This window comes from Melozone crissalis, unplaced genomic scaffold, assembly GCF_028551555.1.
Source record: "Melozone crissalis strain CALT ecotype California unplaced genomic scaffold, PUWL_Pcris_2 ptg000018l_1, whole genome shotgun sequence".
In the NCBI taxonomy this organism is placed as follows: domain Eukaryota; kingdom Metazoa; phylum Chordata; class Aves; order Passeriformes; family Passerellidae; genus Melozone; species Melozone crissalis.
In genome coordinates this window covers 34953364-34969525 of record NW_026535796.1, presented here as the reverse complement: position 1 = coordinate 34969525, position 16162 = coordinate 34953364, and the positions used below count along the sequence as shown (strand labels likewise).

The 16162-nt window shown below is 51.9% G+C and overlaps 1 protein-coding gene across 3 annotated transcripts in view; it reads right to left on the bottom strand.

Moving 5' to 3' along the window:
• Nucleotides 1-12737, bottom strand: part of TMEM63C (transmembrane protein 63C) — a 30519-nt gene extending 17782 nt beyond the window's left edge. Inside the window, exon 1 of one of the 3 annotated variants that reach the window (XM_054275404.1) lies at nt 12630-12737. The gene's annotated coding sequence lies outside the window, so the exon portion shown is untranslated. Of the gene's footprint in view, nt 1-12094; nt 12167-12329; nt 12446-12629 lie in introns of those variants that run through there. The other 2 variants (XM_054275403.1, XM_054275405.1) reach the window with 2 other exon arrangements.
• Between the last annotated feature and the right edge of the window lie 3425 nt (nt 12738-16162).

Genomic DNA, 16162 nt, shown 5'->3' with positions numbered 1-16162 from the left:
GCCCACCCAGGCCCTGGGGGTGCAAACCCTACAGTGAGGTTCCTTCCCCTCAGTGGTGAGCCTGCCTTTGGCACTGCTGCTCCTACCCCCACTGCTTCACCATTCCCAATCTGCCCTGCCAACACTGCTCATCTAAATAACATAACGCACTAGGAGTCTGAGACTGACTCCATTTTGGGGAGCTAAACAAGTTTTTCTGCACTTAGGATTGGCAGGTTGCCACTACCTTCAGAAAACCCTATGCAGGGTCATGCTGCCCCAGGGACTCATCTGAAACCAACACATCCCCCTCCCCTGCTATGTTCTCCTGCAGTGGCTGCCACATCATCCACAGCTCCCTGCCCTCCCCTTCTTCCCCAGCACCACCACGCAGGGCAGGTTTTTGGCACTTAGACAGACTAAGTTCCATGAAGTTTTTGAATGAGAAAGCATCCCAGTCCCCTTGGGACTCTCTGCAGGACAATGGTTGTGGCCTTTCAAAGAGCCACCTGCATAAACCCCTCCTCCTGCAGGTGTGCTGAGGACCAAGCAGACCAACGCTGACTTGCTGCAGTGCTCCTTGGCAGAATAAAGCCAAACCCCAGGCAACCGTGAGCAAACAGTGCTTGCAGTGAGATCTACAGTCAGGGAGATTTGCAGGGGCCAGTGCGTGGGAGATGCTGTGCAGGGAGCAGTGCTCCTCCAGCCTCCTCCACACATGTGCAAGCCAGCGGCTGCTGGAGCCAGCACACTGAGGTAGGGAAGGAAGAATCGGAGCGGAATTTATTTATTCCACCCCCAGCCATTTTTGCCACATTTGACTAAGCTGCCAGTGCAGGTTGGCTCTAACCCATATCTGGTTTGCATTTCACTCTCCTGCTGTGCACACAGCCCCTCACACCACACTTTGTGCGTGCAGTGCACCAAGCAAACATGAGCTAATGGGGCTGCAAGCTCCCCAGAGAATCACGCACCCTTTGTCCTCTGATAAAACCTAAATCAACACTCCTCAGCATAAGGATTACCTGGACCAGCACCAACCCAAGCAGAGAGCAAGGTGCTGCTGGTAGGTGATGGCTGGGAGCAGAGAGATAGGAAAGGGGCCTTATAATAAAGATAGGAACAGGCTTTTTAATAGACCTTGTAGTGACATAGTTTTAAACTAAAAGAGGGTAGATGCAGACTAGATATAAGAAAGAAATTTTCCAAGTTGAGGATGGTGAAACATTGGTACAAGTTGCCCACATAGGTGGCAGATGCCCCATCCCTGTAAACATTCAAGGTCAGGTTGGACAGGGCTGTGGGCAATCTCTTCAAGTTGAAGATGTCCATGCTCATTGCAGGGGCATTGGACTAGAAGACATTTAAAGGTCCTTTTCAACCCAAAACTTTGTATGATGCTATGACAAAGCCAGAGTTGACTTCAGGGAATGGAGACCCAGTTAGCTCACATGTGGGAAAGGGGAAGGGTACCATCGCAGGGTTCCCAGTTAACCTACACGCATGCATACACACATCCATTCAGAAAAACAGTATTTCAGGAAAACAGTAAAGAGACACCCTGGTGCCATCAGATCCCTGCTCCAAGCTGGGCTGCAGCACGCTGTTCAGAGCCCCCAGAGCAAGCCTTGCACTTGCAACTAATTAATGATGATACATGCAGATGAGAACAACTCCCAGCCCCTGCTGCCTATGACTGAGGGACATGGCAGCAGCCAGACCTAGAGAAGGGCTTGAATTTTCCTGCAAAGGGTATCTCTGGGTTCCTTACTGCCTGCCAGCTCCAAGACCACAGCATGTGCCCCCATGCACAGCCCATTTTGCAGAGGCAGCTCCCATTTGGCACTGAAGATCAAGGCTGCAACTGTGGTGGGATGTAACGCCTGTAATCAGGCATTACAGGCAGATTGCTTCTTCTGCCACCCAGCTTACAGTGCTCACACAGGATTTTAAGGTGTTTGTGAGGGAAAAGTGCCACCTTTACTGGGAAAAGCACTCCCTTGTGGAAACCTGTACAGAAACCAGGAGTATCTGTGCCTTGGGCAGGGCTCAGACTGAAGCTGTTACCTGAGTCACAGGCATCTTTCACAATGCCACAAGGTGCCAGGTGCACTTTGGTTCCTGGAGATGGGAAACAACACAGGATGGAAATAGGGAAAAGGCAGTTCTCTCTTCCCCAAGTCCCTTCCGCTGTTTGGGAAGCAGGGAGCTGTGGGAGGCTCATCTGATGCCTTTGATAAAGCCACCTGCTGCAGAGACTGTCAGCCATGGGAGCAGCCAGCTCAGCTGGAGCCATCACCTGAGGGAACTCCAGCTGAGGGCAGAGGGAAGGAGACTGGCAAGGATAGGAGTTGGATTGCGCATGAAAGGGATGCAGACTGGGAAGCTCAACACCACACTGCTTGGGCCAGGCAGTTCTGGTGGCTTTGCACCCCAGTGTCCGGCCTGGCCAGGACAGCATGACACACCTGGGAACGGCAGGGACCTCACTGCTGAGTTGGTGGAGAAATCAGGCACGTTCCAAGCCCTTGTGCAGCTGCTCTCAGCTGCTGAGCTCCAGCCAGCCCTCCTCACAGCTGATGCCCATCAGCCTGCTGTGCTGTGTGGAGTGAGCACACATGGTGTGCTACCAAGGGCCTGGCGCTCATGCTGGGCACAGCTCTGCTCCATTCCAGCCTGCTGCTGCCTGACAGGGACCTGGGAGCACCCTCCCACCAAGCCCCCTCATCACACAGCTTCCTAGGGGCCAATGGGCAGTGCTACAGTCATCCTGTTGATCCCCTTCTCCTGGATCCAGATGTGCACCCTCTTCCACACTGCTCTGCAGGATGCCCTGGTGCCTGGCTGCCCCCAGCCTCTCCACCCTTCACCCCTCCCCATCTTCAAGCAGTCACAACATCCTCCATAGCTGACTCTGCTGCAGAAGCAAAGAAACACTCCTGCCCTGCCAAGCCCCCCTCTCTGAAAGTACAGGAGCTTCTTCCTGAGAGCAGTGTACTATAACACTACACACACACACACAATGATTTTAGAGCATCTAAAATCTAGAGCAGAGCTAGAACATTTTTATTGGCTGTGCTCATTGCCAAGAGCAGAGTAAGGTTTGGACTGTAGCAGGAGCCCATAAGCGTAACCACTGGCCTTGCACATGCCTAAGCATAATCTTGGCCTTGACAAGGCTTTCCTCCCACCTCTGCCCAGCTTCCTAACAGATTTGGGTGCCACCATGTGACTGGGATGAATCACACTGCCCTGTGAGCATGGGAGCTGGCAGGAGTGGGTTGCACAAGTGGGGATGGCCCCAGCAGCTGCTGTGCCAGTCACATCCAACCACGCTCACTGCATCCAGCTGTGCCAGAGGGATTAACACTCAGCACACTGCTTTGAGTCAATAGTGCATCAAAGGGAAGGGAAAGCTTTTGATGGTGTACACCATGCAGGGCAATCCTGGGGAAGTGGAGGGAGCAGGTAGTCACTCTCCTCCAGTCACTGGGGCACTCATGCAGTTGTCTCTGCAGCCCACACAGCTTTTGGGGGAGATGAGAGGAAAGCAGATGCTGTAGCCAGGAAGGAAGGCAGCTCTCCCAGGGACATGTGCAGCTGCAGACATGTGGCTCTGCAAAGCATGACTGTTTCAACCTCCTTCCAGTGTGACAGGTGCTCTTGTATGGTGACTTGTCCCCATAACTTGCATTTTCACAAGGAATTCCCCTTGTCCACAACACCTAAGCACAGCTACAATCATGTACCTGCTGCAGGGCACAGCAAAGCCAAGTAGAGCAGAGCAGACAGCCCATCACACCCACCAGCATGCTCTCATCTCCTCCATGGAAAGGATCTGGGGAGTCAAATGGCCCTGGAGTACCAGAGGCAGGAAGGAAATCATAGGACTTTTGGGACAAGAACTGGGGTCCATGATGCTCCCCCCAATTCACACCTACCACAGGCAGGTGGCCCAGCACAGGGGATGAATGGGACACAGATGCTCAGCAAACAGCCTCTGTAGTGCCAGTGCTGCAGGCTGGCACCGCCTGCACCCACTGTGCTGCTGTCCTGCCCTGTTCTGCCCATACCCACTGGCCAGCAGCTCCCACACCAGCGCAAGGCGCGCTGGGAGTGACAGACGGGATGGAGAAAAACACAAGAAATGGGCTTTTTCCCCTTCAGGCAGAGAAGGAAGTGTCACATCTGGACATGTACAGCAGCCAGGCTGGGAAAGGGACAAGGCACTGGGAGAAGAGAAGCCGTGGGCTGGGAGGCACAGCATGGCCCAGAGGATGTGAGACAGATGGCAGATTTGGCAGGGGTGGTCACAGAGCGACCTGCAAGCGTTTTCTGCTGCAAGAGCACACAACACAGCACTGTGTAGGGGCTGCCAGCCCAGCCTGGCAGGTTGGCTGGGGGGGCTGCCTCCTTTCAAACAGGCAGCATCCAAAAGGCACCATCAGAGATACCTCATGGGCAATTCAGCCTTGGAAAAAGGCTGTCTACGATCAGGGAAGGCAGAGACATTGTCCCTGACTTCACAAGCCTGCCTTCCCTGCACACAGGGCCTCCCAGGCAGCTCAGGGAAGGGCTGGCACCCCCTGGGCTCATTTGTCCACTCTGCCAGCAGTACAGGGTCCTCAGGCAGCCCCCCCTGCCCTCCACATAAACACTGCTCACATGGACCAGAAAAGAATGGCAAATTAAACACGAGGCACTGCAGAAGATGGCTGCAAAACAAACCTCCCCAAGTTCATGCCTCCGTGTCCTTCCAGGGTGGTTTGGGTACAGCAGAGCCAGCACTAGGAATACAGCTGGATGAAGAGATTTGGGGACCCAGTGTCAGCAGGATGATATCTTTCTCTCTGATGCCCCCACCCTGCAGGGATCAATGTCTTAGCAAGAGCCACTGCAAGCCTCCCCACAGCCCAGCAGCTCTTGAGGCTCTGTCACAACTAGGAATCAGACAGGCTCTGTGTCCATTTTGGAAGAGATGTTTGGGGATGCAGCATTGAAATGGAGGTGTTTGTGGAATGGCTGGGTATCCTGGCCCAGTCCCAGACAAGGCTCCTGCTTTATGCCTGGCTTTCTATATGCTGTTCTCCCTTCCTGCATCCCCACCCAGCACATCCCAGCTTGCCACCATGTACTGTGGCTCTGCACTGAGCACCTGAGAACCTGATCCCACATCCAGCCTTTGCAGTACTAACAGGGTATTTACTAAATGAGTGAGGGTCTCCATCTCCTCATCCACTATGTGACTGACATAAGGGGCACTTTGGTGCTCACTGTGCTTCATAGCTGCTGTCCCTGCTCTGGGAAGCATCTCCCCACCTGGAAACACCTCCAGCCAATTTGGGAAAATGCAAAGTGTGAATGCATGAGGCCTCAGCACAGCTGCCACCTCCCTGGAGCAACCAGCACTTCCAGTAAAGCACGAACACATCCTGCAGTGAAATACCCCTCTGCTCCACTACTGCCAGCAGCACACCTGCACTCACTAGAGACAGAAATCTGTACAGCCACAGATGCTATGGAGGTTCTGGCTCATCCCAACATCCCTGTGCCAACCACAGCTCTGGGACGGTGAGCAGAGCTCTGAACAGGAAGCCCAGAGTGGTGGGCACCAACATTTAAGTGAAGCTGAACCCACACTGCTGCTCTTTCCCTGAGAACACACTGATACCTGCAGGACACACTGGTCTCCAAACCCTGCCCAGCTGCTTTCCATGCTTCTCCTGGCAGCACAGCTCTGTCACAGGGCACATGAATGTCATGCTTGGAGGGAGGGGACCAAGAAGTAACAAAAGCCAGGTGTGAGGAGCCACAGAAGAACACTGGAAAGGCTCCTCCTAATGCTCACCATGTCACAGAGGGATCCAGTGCTAAATGAGCTGCAGGACCAGACCGAACCCGAGAGCTCCAACAGTGCTGCTGCTGGGCAGAGCACCAGGCTGGCCACACACAGGACATGGCCACAAAACCCAGCTCCCCCCCAGCTTAGCTCTGTTCAATCGGGGGGAGATACCTGCTGGAACAAACACTCTCCCTGCTTTCTACCTCTCAGACAAGGTGAGCTCTGAGGCACAGAGAGCTTCCTCAGGGTGCTCAGGGAGCACACCAGCCTGCAGCACTGAGAGCAGCACTGGAGCCAAGGGTCAGCAGGGTCCCATCAAATGGCTGTGCAGCTCTTCTCCTGCCCCAGGGCGTGGACAGGACACAGCACTGGCACAGAGGACTCCCACGGGCAGCTGGGGAGGTGGATGGATACCGAGTATTGCTCCCAGCTTGGACTTTTAAGGCTACATGTGTACAGCAATTTATGCTGCCTCCAGGATATCTTCCACAAAACAAAACCAAAACAAACAAAATCAAAAACAACAACAAAAACCAAACTTCCTATTAAAAGCAAACAAACAAAATGACACATACACACACAAAAACCCAAACAAAACCAAACAAAAAACCCAAACAAAAACACCCCTAAAAAAGCAAAAAAACCAAAGTCCAAAGAAATGTGGAGTGACATCTCGCCTCTGCTGAAGAAAAACTGCAACATGCCTTTTAGGAGGGCTGGAAATTCACCTTCCCATAATGGAGGGAATGAAACCCCTCAAGTTTAACTCTGTGCAGGGACTGTGCAAATAAACAGCTGGTCCTTCAGACTTAGCCGCCAGGATGAAGGAATCCTGAAACCTGGAGCAGACATAGAGCTATAGTCATCCAAGCGTATGTATGTACCTAAGACAAGACCAAGGGCATGGTTTCTCTCAGTTACTAAAGTTTTCCACAGCTAGCTTTTTCCAGCCCAATGTGTAGGGTATCAGAGGACTGTATTTGCAAGGCCATCCATCCTCTGACTCCTGAAATGACTGAACAAAATACGAAAGTCTCTAAAATGCATCATTCTCAGGAGGTTACAGCCACTACCACAATTATTATTAATATTCCCTTTGTTTGTTTTTAAAGAAGGAAGAAATTGATGAAATTTTATGGAAGAAAACAGAAGTAATTAAAAACTTGGATAAAAGAAAATTAAGCTTGATGAAAACCTCCCAACAGAAAAATCAAGTGAAACTGCTTGATGAGAAGATTAGCAGCAATAATATGAAAGGAAAAAGCAATAAAGAAGACTTGGAACCAGAACAAATAAAAGAATTATGGCTCTTGGAAACATACACCTGACTGAAAAGTAATCAGATTTTGTCTGAACTAAAAACTTTTTAAATTAAAAAGACAGCCAATTTAAAACTGGAAGTTCTTAAAACCTACATGATAAGACCTCAGATCCCTCTCATCAGTGAAAAATAAGTCACTAGAAATTCATGCAGTATGTCCTTGCTGTCAGATCTGCTCAGTGGCTGAGAACCTGGAGCTAAAGCCTGATGAACTGCAAAAGTGGCTCCGACAGCCACAACCTTTCTTGAAAGTAGAGCGGAAAGAACGTTTCTCTTAACTTAGTACACGGATTCGTTTAGTAAAAGTTCTGAAAAATTACTGCAGGTTAATGCAGGAAAGCCTGGTTCCCTTTCAAAGCTTAATGAAGATGAACTGTGAGAGGATAATCTCTACTAGTACTGAATTCTTAAATGTCAAAAAGAATCAGATTATATCACTGGCTATATTTTGTATCTCCTATAATAAAATTTTGTTTCTATGACACAGTATTATAATAATACAATATAGTATAGCAGTATAGTATTGTTAAATTCATTACAGATATAAAAATGTCTTTATAAACTTATTCTCTTTTCTTTTTTGGACTCATACATTTTAAGCAGTTTTATTTAACCAAGTAGAAACCACCTTTTAAATGCTCACATTCTGCATTTTCAATTGGACTGCATTTTCCATCTAAATACAGCTGGACCAAATTTATAATAAATATTTAAGTGATATCTAGTAAGAAATGCATCACTCACCATTTTGTAATGCAAGAAATACAGACATTAAGTATTTAAAAAAACATATGTTAGCTATAAACCCACCCACTTAAGCACAGTGCAGCCTCCTGCTCAGCCCTAAGCATCACATCATGCTCATCAGTGAGAGTCAACTTGTCCTTAGGAAAAGAGCAGGAGTGTACAAACACAGCAAGATTAAAAACAGGTACTTGGGTCGTGACTTTCTGATCATTTACTTAGTCCTGACTTTAATTCATCCATCCTCTTCAGCAGCAGGTCAAGAGCCAAACAAGGCACAGACCAAGTCTGCTCTGAAGTCTATAAAGTTTGGTTCATTTTTCTGTCCTCTTTGCCATTACACTTCCACATGGTTCTGCCCTCCCTGAGAAAAGCAGCCCAGAAACACAATGAACAGTGCATGTCCTCAGTCTGGAGGCTGCAAGCCCTGGCAGTCTCCTAGTCTTGTAGAAACGTCCAGAATGCTGCCTGCAGACAAAGGGAAGCTAGGCAAACTTCAGCTTCTGGTCATTTCTCCAATGCTGCCTTGGGGATTACCCCACGGTGACTGAATTTGTCAGAAGACAGGACAAATAAGCTCAGAAGCACTGAGGATGAAGGGAGGGCATGTAGTCCTGCCTTCCTTCTCAAAGCACTGTGAGCTAGAAGAGGTTCCTTAGAGCCGTGTCCAGGCAGGATTTGAGTATCTCAGAGAATGAATATTCTGCTCCAAACCACAGCCATGCCAAGGAAACAATCCCAACCTGCTGTTGGAGCCAGATCCTCCAGCCAGGTGTGTCCCAAGCCCCATGTTCCTAGAGGCTGTCCCAGTGTTGGCTGGGATCCTAGCTGCACAGGTGTCTGTGGTCCCTGGCCAGCCACTTTTCATGGCTCAGGAGTCACCCCCCAGCCTGCCAGCCCCCACACGATCTCAGCCCCTCAGCCTGTGCCACCTCCCTGCTGTGTCACTTTACTGTGGACACCTTGCTGCGTGGGTGAGAGCATTCCTCTGACAGGGTCACCTTGGCTTGGCCAATGCAGAGGCCCCAGAGCTTGGCCCAGGATACCACAGGCTCACTTCGGGCAACAGCTGGGAGCAACTCCCCATTTCCAAAACTGTTTACATTTCCAAAACTGTTCTTTGCCCTAACTCTCGCATCCCCAGCTTCTCTGAATTTTGGCCTCCTTTTGCCCATCCAACACAGCACATTAATGGGCTCACGGTCTCAATTTCCATCACCTCCTGCCCCAGCTGTCTCCTATCATCAACTCCCAGCATTTTCCAGTGAAGCAGGGCCAGAGCACTTTCCTATCTCTATTAGAGGAACTCAAAATTACATGATGACATATTTTTCCACCTCTCACAAGCTGCCTTTTTTGCACTTGGGGGTGCAGTGGAGCTTGTCTTTGTTCAGATCCTGCCTTCTTCTGTGCTCACCCACAAATCCGTGGATGACAAGACACAAGACTGGTGCTGGGGTGGGGGGATCAGGTCACCCAAAGTTTTCACACAGCTCCCACTGAACAGGAGCACTGAATTTCCGTGCTCCGGTACTCCATTTTAAACACATCTTTATTTAAGATCAAACTATGACTGCACTGCAAGGAGCCCTTCCTTGGTCAAAATGGTAACCCCAGCTTCTCATGGGGATTCTGCTTGGAACTAAACAACTGATTCCAGTGTTGGAATGTTTCTACACAATTGTGCTCATGCTCCTCAGAGACTGGAAAACATTGTTAGGTGAGGGTGACATAGGGACAGGGGCAGCAGGCTGGGAGAGGTAAATCTGTGCCCCTCACCAAGGTACTCTGCAGAGAGACCCGGGAGGACTTGGCCTTTCTCACCCATTAACCAGCAACAATAGTGCCCCGGGCGATGGGAAGGCTGTGCACAGCTCTCTGTCTGTCCCATTGTTGCAGTAATAGCCTGAGCAAACTGCTGACATTGTCCACACCTAATACCAAGGTGTGATCACAGCCTAATTAGTCTCAGACACAGCTGCAGCAGTAACTTCAAACAAGCTTTGAAAGATATTTAGGCACCTCAAAGTGCAGGTAGGTGCCAAGTGGGATCTTTTAAGCTCTAAATTCTCTTGTCACACCTGGTTAGGGACTGAATGTGTTCAAGCCATAGTTCCTGAAGGAAATCAGGACTGGAGCTGCTTCTCCTGAAATAATCTCAAAGCAAACCTGCTTTTGCTCTGAGCACAGTGCACCAGCAATTCAACATTTTCTTCGATCTTAGGGCTAAGTACACAAAATATATTTACAACAACTAATTGTAAGTACGAAACACAGGAGTGACAATAGTAGAGGGTTTGGTGTTTGTGGGACTCGTGGAGGAGTCAGCATTTGCACAGCACTCTGATGTTTGCCAAGGAGTTTAGGTGATTGATTAGTTTAATATCAATTGAATTCACTTGTGGGTGTTAAAAACATTTCTCCATCTTCTTTGTGTTTTCAGAAAGCTCTCGAAGTCTCTTAAGAGTATTTCCTGCAAGGAATATTTTAAAGCAGAGACACTCATCCTTTTACAACTGTGCAGATGCAGGCTCTCAAGCTGTGCTGAAATCTGCCTTATGTTCCTATGGGCCAGAAGGCTCTGCATGGAAAGAGGACAGTATTTACCTACAAGGGCTACACACTCCCCTGATCAGCATCCCCAGCAGGCACTGCTATTTCTGTCCTGCACAGGACCACCCTATTATGCTTACCATTGTCAGCAGCCACCAAACCAGAGATGAAATAGTTAACCTCAGGGAAAGCTCTGAAGAGGACAGTCATTACAGAGCAATCAAAATGTTATCATAAAATGAAATTTAAAAATAAAATTTAAAAAAATTTAAAAGGAGCTGAAAGGCATTGGGAAGGAGTTTCAGGAGCCAGGCTCGAGCCATGGGAAGAAGGCAGGGGTTTCAGCTCACAGGGAAGCCAGAAAAGCCCATATGTGCTATGGAGTCAGAGGCTGCAGGGTGCTGGTGGCCTCCCTGCTTTTATTTATTACTTATTTGTTTGCCAGTGGCTCTTTGCCAGGACACTTTCGACAAATCCTTCCTGAAGGAGCTGCTTCTGCTTCCCTCTCCATCTGTTGCCCAGCCTTGACCAGCACTTTGCAGGGCAGCAGGGAAGGCAGCGAGGCCAAGGCTCTGGTCTGGCATCAGAGTCAGTCTTTCTGCTTCCTATTTTTCCCACCTTCTCCCCTCTCCTCTCTGAATAAATACTGCAAACCACCACAACAGCACCTTTTCTCCCAAACAGCATATTTTGCTGTCTCTCTTCTGCTCAGACAGGCAACCTGACCAGCTCTACAGAATTGTAAATCTCCACACGGGGCAAAGTGCTTTCTCATACCTTGTTTCCCCACCCAGTTTTCCCTTCACAGCCTGTTCCCCCATGAACCCTCTGAAAGGGGGAAAGGCTGGCATGTGCCTCAGTACTGGAGATGGTGGCTAAACAGTTAAAAGGAAAAAGATGTTCATGCAGAAATAACATCTGTCAGCCAGACAAAGGTCTCTCTCTCTCATTCTCCTGGAAAACACTCCTTCTGTTCAGAAGGTTTCTGAATAGCAAACTCACTGTGCTGCTAGTGAGAATGGGGAGGCAAGCAAGGGAGAGGGCAGGGCCTTCATCCATGGACAAATGTGGATGAAGTTGAAAACTGTGGGAGAGCAGCTTGGCCAGAGCATTAGAATGACCTACCAGCCCTCTCAAAATCATCAGTATAACAAAACTGGAGGGAGAAATGGGGGGACGTTCCTCCTCCTCCCCCCTGCCAGCACAAAGCATATCTAACACCCTCAGGTGTAGCTCCCAGAAGGAGAGTTCTGTGGCCAGGATGACGAGGGGACGAGCACAAGCCATGACATGACACAGCGTTGGAGTGATATTTTATCTCCCATCACAGGCCAGTGGCATAGGCCAGTGCATTGGGAGAGGGACTCTGAGGGGCTGGGGCTCGCTCCCTGCTTCTGCCATCAAATTGTTCCAGCAGCCCAGGGAAGCCCCCGTGCCGTGCTGGGCCTCAGCCACACATCACGCTGGCAGACACAAGCATTAGTTACAAACACTTTGGTACGTGGTCCAAGATAAAGGCGGGCAAACAGCGTCTGAACAGAGCCAAGTCCCCAGAAATCTCCCACAACACCGACCCAAGCCCGTCCGTGCCTCCCGGAGCCGCAGAACGGCCCTGGCGAGCTGTCCCAGGGCTGCCCGAGGAGGTGCTGCCTTACCCGCCCAGCGAGCATCCCCCGCCGCAGTCGCAGCCGGCAGGCGCAGCTCGGCGTGGGCAGGCCCGGCCCGGTCCCACGCACGCTTCCCGCCCACCGCATCCACCGCACCGCCGGCTCCTGCCCCGGGTCCGTCCTGCCCCCAGTCCCACTCGCTGGAGCCCCGCCGCCCCGGGGCCGAGCCCCGCAGCGCGGACCGCGGCTCCCGTGCTGCCGCCGCCTCCCGCCCCGCACTGACCTGCTGGGGGGCACCGGCCCCGCTCGCTCCGGGCCCTGCGCCCGCCGCCTCCCTCCTCCCCTCCCCGCGGTCGCCTCGGGCTGCCGGCAGCGGCCCGGGCCCGGCACCGGCAGGGGAAGGGGCCGGGGCCGCCGCCGCCCCGCCCCCCGCCCGCCCCGCTGCGGCGGAGAGGCCGCGGTCCGCGGGCTGCGGAGCCCGGGCGCTCCCCCCGCCTCACCGCGCCGGGCCCGGGCCTGTGCCGGGAGCCGCAGCCGCCCCCCGGCCCGAGACGGGTCGGGCAGCCCCCGCCGCTGTGCGTACCGTGCGCCCCGCGGCATCCGTGCGGGGAGGAGCGGGCGAGGCGGCGGCCCCGGCGCTCGGAGCGGGGAGCGGGCGGGGAGCTGCCGGCACAACGCCTGGGTGCGGGGTCTGCGCGTCTCAGGCTATTTCTGGGTGTGAGTGAGGCTGTGCCCGCCGCAGCCGCCGCTCCGAGCAGCTCCCGCGGCGCTCGGGCTCCTCGGGAAGGCCGCCCGGCGTGTGCCCGGGGCGAGCGGAACGGGCCTCAGGGGACATCAGCCACGGCTCGTGGGGCACACGGGGGCAGCCCACGGTGGTAGGGGCAGGTGGGTGGGTACATTTGAAACCTCAACACCGTTTGCAGAACCTCTCCCCTTGATGAAACATTGCTCAGATGCTTGGCAGAGGTGGCAGCAGGGGCGGTGGCTAAGAAACTTCCTAGGGGTCCTGTTCCCGCAGAAGGTCTCTCCCTTCGTCAGGAATGACCGGCAGGAGAGAGAGGAACCTGACCCACCAAGTGTAAAGGGACACTGAGAACCTTGTTTTCCATGAGCATCCCAGCCTCCTCCCCATTTCTCCAATCCATCAGAATGCAGGCAGTGCATTCTGTGCTGGAGAAATCACCTGCCGCACCCTCAGGGCTGCAGTATTGGGGGTCTTGCACGGCCAGCACTGTTCCCAGGTGATGGTCAGAGACACACCTGCAGTGGGCTACCAGGGAACAGTCACCAGAATGTTACTGAGGAGAAGTCTCAATGACATGCCAAGTGCTTCACTGCTCCCACCTGGTATGGGGGACCTGGGGGTTCCACATCTGCGACTTCTCCAGATGCTGAGTAAATAGTGTTGTTCTGCAGCATCCTCTGAAGGCTTGTTTTGGCTCATTTAATCTCTTTTGGGCTGAAGAAGCACAGTCTAGTGAGTAAAGTCCAGCCATTTAAGTAAAGGACCTTCCAGTCTCACAAGCACAGGTGTGAAAATCACCAGGAGAAGCATCAGGAAATGAACATAATATAACAGCTGTCAGCAAAGAATCTTTGTTCATACTGCTGGTGGAAATGGCTGGCACAGCTCACACACCATGAGGAACCAAGGGGTGAAAGCCTGGTGTCCCCTGTAGTGTCTTTCTTTTTTTAGGCTCCCCAAGGCTGAGGTCGCACTCAGCTGACTTCTGGTCTGCTGGGGCATGGTGCAGAGAACAGGCTGGCTACAACATGATGTCTTTTGATAAACCTTCAGTTTCATGTCAATGAGTGTCGCATCAATGAGATCTTTATCTCCAACCAGGAGCTAACATAGCCCAATCAACACATACCTGAAACTTTAGGGAACAGCTGAGTAAAAATAAATTTCCCAATCTCTTTCACTGGTATCTTTAGCCATATGTATGATGAGCAGAAGCCAGACAGCTTGCCCTCTCACTCCAGACCAGCCAGTGCCAGTCCCACAGCATCACTGAGGCTTGGAGACCTTGACTGCTGCCGTGCATCAGGAGACACTGTCTACCTCAGCAGAGAGCAGAGACCACCGTGCCAGCTTAGTAGTGGGAGCTTGTGGAAGAAACAAATCCATGGGGATTTTCTAGACTGCCTCATGACTGTGATCTGCCTCTGGGTCCCCAATATTTGATCCCCTGCTTCTGAGCAATGAAGAAGCATGGCTTCTCTGACTTACTGAACTGGAAGCCAACATGTTTCATCACTTAAATTGGCAAACACTGCTGGGAAATGTTGACTTCTGAGCAGATCTGGCAACCTTGTTGCTGGTGAGCTGCCCCCGTCCCAAAGGAACACCCTCTTCCCTTCCTTTGGCCTGACAAGACATCGGGGATCGCACAAAGCTGGACAAACCTTGCCTGTGTGTAAGTCATTCCCTGGAGATACTTGTTTCTTCCTGCCTCTGGCCCAGCCTGTGCCTAGTTGGAATAGAATAGAATAGAATAGAATAGAATAGAATAGAATAGAATAGAATACAAAAAAGGAAGTACAGAGCAACCCCAAAAGGGAGAAAAACTCCTTCATTTTCTGTTTTATACTGGGCCTCAGTGGCCATGGTTTTGGCCCAAGAAGAGCCTTACAGGTGCGGTCTCACAAGGGCTCATTGTTTTTAAGTCCTCCACATGTCTGAGAACCATGAGTGGTGTGTGGCTCAGCTCCAGCTCTGTGTGTGAAGGAGCACAATACCTCCTTCCTGCATTGCTTATAACCCTGAAGCAGTGAGGGAGAGACCTGGAGCTGCAGCCAGAGGCAGCAGGAGGATGAGGCACAGGGAGCTGTTGGGCAGCTGTGACTCTAGCACTGCATCCTGCTGTTTGTATGAATCTCCCAACTGTAATTTCTCTTTTCCATCACTTATGGCTTTAGTATTTATGCTGATTTTCTCCAGGCAGACTGAGGGACTCAGGCTGAATTTGTCCAGACACATTTCGAGCAAGATGGTGCAAATGTTCCTTAGAATGACATCTGTAGAAAAAGGCTATTGTGTCTATGTTTTTAAAAAAGCTGTTGGTTTATCCTTGGGCAGCACCAGTATCTCTGAGCTTCAGAGAATAAATAAATGGTAAATAAATACTGGCAAAGGTGTGGCCTTTAGCTGGAAATGTGCCTTTGAATACTCCTATGGAGCTGATGCTGGTGAAACTGCAAAACTGCAATTTGCCCAGAACGGTGGCAAACTTGAAGGGTCAGGCAATGAAAACACCCTTTAGTCCTTGATCCCTGCACCTGGAGCCAGCTAGACCATGTTTGTGTCCCAGGCTGACAGCCCAGCTTGGCATGGCACATGGCTCCGCCAGGACATCCCCATGCCAGCTGCCCCTCACCAGGATGAGTGGGCCAGCTGGAGTGTGGTGAGCACAGCATGCCAGCCCTGCAGGCAAACATCAAAGGGAGCCCTGATCTCCCTGGTGCAGAGGCGGGAGCCAGTGCAGGGCTCCATGGGGCTCTGCAGAGTGGGCAGCCCTGGATACAGAACCTGCGAGATGAGGCTTGAAATGGGCACAAAATGGCATTGCACAGTCCTGCAGGTGGCCCCTGACTTTCCTATCTGCAAACTGCTTCTAGGAGAGAATTACTTATTTCCTTGGAGGGCTGATAGAATCATTACATTATTTTCATGCTGCAAAAGCAGGAATTAATTTCTCCTTTTCCCTGGACAAGTGGGGGATTACCCCCTGGGAAGAAATGGAAGCTCACACCTGCAGAGGTCGGAACTACGCTCTCCCCTGCGTGGTCGGGTTCCCCCGGCACGGCCCTGCAGCCCTTCTGTGCCCGCTCCAGTCCCGGCCGTGGGCGCCCGGCATTCCTCGATCAGGACTGCGGAGCCCCGGGCGGACACCCGGGACACGGTGTGAGGGGCTGGTGAAGCCCGGGCGCTGCCAGGGCTGCCTCCCCCCGGAGCTGCCGGCCTTTCCTAGCGCTGCCTGCCTCCTTCCCGGAATATCTCCTGCCTGCCGTAACTAAGGAAACGCAGCTCCTGTCGGCAGCAGCTCCTGGCGGTGCGCGCATCGCAGGGCGGGGGAGATGCGGGTACCGCCCCGGGCCGAGGCAGCCCCAGCG